The following is a 6026-nucleotide window of genomic DNA, read 5'->3' as shown; positions in this document are numbered from 1 at the left end:
TTAGAGACCATCCCTACCCAAAGATGGGCTCATAGTCTAAATGGGGGAGACAGACAACAAAGCAAAACAAGTAGTCTGGCGTCAATGCCATCAAGATCAATGGAATCCTAGATATCTACACATCATTAACAAAATAAATAGAGGAATAAATAATACATACAAATAGGCACAAGTGCTGTGGGGAAGAGAAGGAGGAAGAGCAGAGGGAGGGGGTAGGGGGAAGTGGGGAGGAGGAGCAGAGGAAAAGGGAGGGCTCAGTCTAGGAAGGCCTCCTGGAGGGTCAGAGTGAGTGGTTTGTGCTCCCTCCCCCTGCCCCACACATCCATCCATTCATTCAATAGTATTTATTGAGCACTTACTAGGTGCAGAGCAGTATACTAAGCGCTTGGAATGTACAATTGGGCAACAGATAGAGACCATCCCTGCCCAATGACGGGCTCAGTCTAAACGGGGGAGGCAGAGGGCAGAGCAAAACTGAACAAAACCAAAGACAACATCATCAAGATAATAGAATCAAGGAGATATACACCTCATTAACAAAATAAATAGGGTCATAATATATACAAATGAGCACAGTACTGGGGGAAAAGCAGAGGGGGGGAAGGGGGAGGGGAGGGAGAGCAGAGGGAAAGGGAGGGCTCAGTCTGGGAAGGCCTCCTGGAGGGTCAGAGTGAGTGGTTTGCGTTCCCTCCCCCCGCCCCATCCATCCATCCAATAGTATCTATTGAGCACTTACTCTGTGCAGAGCACTTTACTAAGCGCTTGGAAAGTACAATTCGGCAACTGATAGCGACCATCCCTGCCCAATGACGAGCTCACAGTCTAAATGGGGGAGACAGACCGCAAAGCAAAAGGAAACAAGACAACATCATCAAGATAATAGAATCAAGGGGATATACACTTCATTAACAAAATAAATAAGATAATAAATAATATATACAAATGAGCACAGTGCTGAGGGGAAGGGGGAACAGGGGGAAAGGGGGGCTCAGTCTGGGAAGGCCTCCTGGAGGAGGTGAGCTCTTACATACACACATCCATACACATCCAAACACATCCATGCATACAAACACACACATATCCACACACTTCCATGCATACATACAAATCCAGCATACATACACATCTATTCACACAGAGAAGCAGCGTGGCTCAGTGGAAAAAGCACGGGTTTGGGAGTCAGAGGTCATGGGTTCAAATCCCAGATTTGCTGCTTGTCAGCTGGGTGACTTTGGGCAAGTCACTTCACTTCTCTGGGCCTCAGTCCCCTCATCTGTAAAATGGGGCTGAAGACTGCGAGCCCCACGTGGGACAACCTGATCACCTTGTATCCTCCCCAGGGCTTAGAACAGTGCTTGGCACATAGTAAGCGCTTAACAAATGCCATTATTATTATTACATACACACATCCATCCACATCCATGTATACATACAGATCCATCCACATCCATGCATACATACACATCCACGTAAACATACACATCCATGCAAACATCCACATCCACATGCACCCATACACATCCATGCATACATACAGATCCATATACATCCACGCATACATACAGATCCATACACATCTATGCAAACATATACATCCATACACATCCATGCATGCATACAGATCCATATACATCCATGCAGATCCATACACATCCATGCAAACATATACACATCCATACACATCCATGCATACATACAGATCCATACACATCCATGCAAACATATGCACATCCATACACCCATGCATACATACACATCCATGCAAACATATGCACATGCATACACATCCAGGCATACATACACATCCATGCATACATACACATCCATACACATCCATGCAGATCCATACCCATCCATGCAAACATATACACATCCATACACATCCATGAATGTATACAGATCCATATACATCCATGCAGATCCATACACATCCATGCAAACATATACACATCCATGCATCCATATAGATCCATATAGATCCATGCAACCATACAGATCCATACACATCCATGCATATATACAGATCCATACACATCCATGCATCCATACAGATCCATATACATCCCTGCAGATCCATACACATCCATGCATCCATACACATCCATGCAAACATATACACATCCATACACATCCTTGCATCCATACACATCCATACACATCCATGTATACATACACATCCATGCAAACATATACACATCCATACACATCCTTGCATCCATACACATCCATACACATCCATGTATACATACACATCCATGCAAACATACACATCCATACACATCTATGCATACATAACAGCTCCAAATACATTCCTGCAGATCCATACACATCCATGCAAACATGCAGATCCATACACATCCATGCAAACATACACATCCATCCATCCATCCAGATCCATGCAAACATACAGATCCAAACAGACTCACAGAGACCTTCCCCCGCCGCGCCCGCCCCCCCCCCCCGCCCCCGCCCCCCGCGTGGCCGGCAGAGGCAGTCCCCCTCCGCGCCGGCAGGGGGCGCCGGCCGCTGCGCGCGGGCCCCGGGCCTCCCCCCGCCCTTCCCTCCCGTCACGTCAGCGGCTCTTTTCCGCCTCCCTCGCCGGGCTTCCAGCGCGCAGGCGCACGCGGGGCAAGCGGGGCCGGGAACGTGCCCGGCGGAGCTCAGGGAGGGGTCACGAACTCTGACCCCTAGCCCTCGCCGCTCCCTCCCCGGGGCCCCCCCCCTTCCCCGCCGGGAGCCCCCGGAGCAGCCTCCGGGGACGGAGAGGGCGTGAGACGGGGAGGAGCGCGGCGGCGGCAGGTAAGCGGCCGGTCGGGGCTGAAGCGGCGGGGAGCGGCCCCCCGGCAGGAGACGCTTCCGGGGTGGGAGGGAGGGAAGGGGGCGGCGGGGCCGGGCGCCCCGGAGGGCGGCCGGGGCTCTTCGGCCTCCTCTCCTCCTCCTGCTGCTCCTCTGACCTTTCACCTACAGGAAAGGCTTCCCCTTCCCCGGCCCCGCCCGCGCCTCAGGGAGCGCGCGCCCAGCGTCGTCCCCCCCCCCCCCCCCCCCCACCGGATCGAACCGGCTGGGGCCGGCCGGGGGGGTGGCGGGGGGCAGCGCGCGCAGGGGAGAGCGCGCGCGCGTGCGCGCGGGGGCGGCCGGCGCCATTTTGACCGGGGGGGGGGGGGGGAGAGGAGGAGCAGGGCCCCCCCCGGCCGGTCCAAACCGGTCCCGACCGGTCTGTTCCGCTTCGATCCGGCCTGGGCCGGCCGAGCCCCACTCCCTCCCTCTTCCCCCCGCCCCCCCCCGTCTCTCTCTCTGTCTCTCGCTGTCTCTGCACGTCTCTGTCTCTCCCAGGCTGAGGCCTCCCCTCCCCCGCTTCAAAGAAGAAGAACGGTGGTAGTTGTTAAGCGCCGACTGTGTGCTGAGCACTGTTCGAAGCGCTGGGGGAGATGCAGTGATAATGATGATGAGGGGATTTGTTACTATGTGCTGAGCACTGTTCTAAGCGCTGGGGCAGATGCAATAATAATGATGAGGGGATTTGTTACTATGTGCTGAGCACTGTTCTGAGCGCTGGGGGAGAGACAGGGTCATCAGGTCGTCCCACGTGGGGCTCACAGGCTTCGTCCCCATTTTACAGACGAGGGAACTGAGGCCCAGAGAAGTGACCTGCCCCCCCAAGTCACACAGCTGGCAAACGGCGGAGCCGGAATTCGAACCCATGACCTCTGACTCCCAACCCCGGGCTCTTGCCACTGAGCCACGATGCTTCTCTATGCAATAATGATGATGAGGGGATTTGTTATTATGTGCTGAGCACTGTTCTAAGCGCTGGGGGAGGTGCAGTGATAATGATGATGAGGGGATTTGGTACTATGTGCTGAGCACTGTTCTAAGCGCTGGGGGAGATGCAATAATGATAATGATGATGGGATTTGTGAAGCGCCTACTATGTGCCGAGCACTGTTCTAAGAGCTGGCGGAGATAAAGTTGGTATTTGTTAAGCGCTTACTATGTGCAGAGCACTGTTCTAAGCGCTGGGGGAGAGACAGGGTCATCAGGTCGTCCCGCGTGGGGCTCACAGGCTTCATCCCCATTTTACAGATGAGGGAACTGAGGCCCAGAGAAGTGACTTGCCCCAAGTCACACAGCTGGCAAGCGGCGGAGCCAGGATTCGAACCCACGACCTCTGACCCCCAAGCCCGGGCTCTTGCCACTGAGCCACGCTGCTTCTCTATGATGATGATGGGATTTGTGAAGCGCCTGCTGTGTGCCGAGCACTGTTCTAAGCGCTGGGGGAGATGCAATAATACTGATGATGATGATGGGATTTGTTACTATGTGCTGAGCACTGTTCTAAGCGCTGGGGGAGATGCAATAATGATGTTGATGGGATTTGTGCAGCGCTTACTATATGCCGAGCACTGTTCTAAGCACTGGGGTAGATATAATAAAAATGATGATGATGGGATTTGTAAAGCGCCTACTATATGGCGAGCACTGTTCTAAGCACTGGGGGAGATGCAATAATGATGATGATGGGATTTGTTACTGTGTGCTGAGCACTGTTCTAGGCACTGGGGTAGATATAATGATGATGATGGGGTTTGTTACTATGTGCTGAGCACTGTTCTAAGCGCTGGGGGAGATGCAATGATGATGATGATGATGATGATGATGGGAGTTGTTACTGTGTGCTGAGCACTGTTCTAAGCTCTGGGGTAGATATAATGATGATGATGGGGTTTGTAAAGCGCCTATGTGCCGAGCACTGTTCTAAGCGCTGGGAGAGATGCAGTAAATTAGATGATGATGGGATTTGTTACTATGTGCCGAGCACTGTTCTAAGCGCCCGGGTAGATAGAATAATAATAATGATGATGGTGGTATTTGTTACTATGTGCCAAGCACTGTTCTAAGCACTGGGGTAGGTAGAATAATAATGATGATGGGATTTGTTACTATGTGCCGAGCACTGTTCTAAGCACTGGGGTAGATAGAATAATGATGATGATGGTGGTATTTGTTACTGTGTGCCAAGCACTGTTCTAAGCGCTGGGGTAAATACAGAAATAAGAATAATCTTGGTATCTGTTACTATGTGTCGAGCACAGTTCCAAGCGCTGGGGTAAATATAATAATAATAATGTTATTTGTTAAGCGCTTACTATGTGCCAAGCACTAATCTAAGCTCTGGGGTAGATACAAGCTCATCAGATTGTCCCCTGTGGGGCTCACAGACTTCATCCAAGTCATCCACTTGTACATTCATCCACTTGTACATTCCAAGTGCTTAGTACAGTGCTCTGCACATAGCGCTCAATAAATACTATTGAATGGATGAATCCCCGTTTTACAGATGAGGGAACTGAGGTCCAGAGAAGTGAAGTGACCTGCCGAAGGTCACGCAGCAGACTATGAGCCCGTTGCTGGGCAGGGATTGTCTCTATCTGTTGCCGAATCGTACACTCCAAGTGCTTAATACAGTGCTGTGCACATAGTAAGCCCTCAGTAAATACTATTGAATGAAATACTGTTGAATGAAGTGACTTGCCCGAAGTCACACGCCTGAAAAGTAGCCGCTGGGATTAGAACCCGTAACCTCTGACTCCCAAGTCTGGGCTCTTTCCACCGAGCCACGTTTTACAGATGAGGTCACCGAGGCACAGAGAAGTTAAGTGTCTTGCCCTAAGTCACACAGCTGACAAGTGGCGGAGGCGGGATTAGAACCCATGACTCCCAAGCCCGGGCTCTTTCCACTAAGCCACAGTGTTGGGATTAACGTACATATCTATAATTCTATTTATACCAACGCCTCTTTACTTGCTTTGATGTCTGTCTTCCCCCTCCCCAGGCGGTGAGCCCGTTGTGGGAAGGGATTGTCTCTATTAATATTGTTGGTATTTGTTAAGTGCTTACTATGTGCTAAGCACTGTTCTAAGCACTGGGGTAGATACAAGGTCATCAGGTTGTCCCACGTGGGGCTCACAGCCTTAATCCCCATTTTACAGATGAGGGAACTGAGGCCCAGAGAAGTCAAATGGCTT

The 6026-nt window shown here is 51.3% G+C and overlaps 1 protein-coding gene across 5 annotated transcripts in view; it reads left to right on the top strand.

The window, feature by feature from the left end:
* The first annotated feature begins 2624 nt into the window (after window positions 1-2624).
* The window catches only part of NR2C1 (nuclear receptor subfamily 2 group C member 1), a 44478-nt gene continuing 41076 nt past the window's right edge, over window positions 2625-6026 (top strand). For all 5 annotated transcript variants that reach the window (XM_039914032.1, XM_039914030.1, XM_039914033.1 and 2 more), the window contains exon 1: window positions 2625-2799. The gene's annotated coding sequence lies outside the window, so the exon portion shown is untranslated. The remainder of the gene's footprint in view (window positions 2800-6026) is intronic.

The sequence above is a fragment of the Ornithorhynchus anatinus genome, chromosome 14 (assembly GCF_004115215.2).
Source record: "Ornithorhynchus anatinus isolate Pmale09 chromosome 14, mOrnAna1.pri.v4, whole genome shotgun sequence".
In the NCBI taxonomy this organism is placed as follows: Eukaryota; Metazoa; Chordata; class Mammalia; order Monotremata; family Ornithorhynchidae; genus Ornithorhynchus; species Ornithorhynchus anatinus.
The sequence above is the reverse complement of the archived record's forward strand: the minus strand, read 5'-3'. Positions and strand labels throughout refer to the sequence as shown.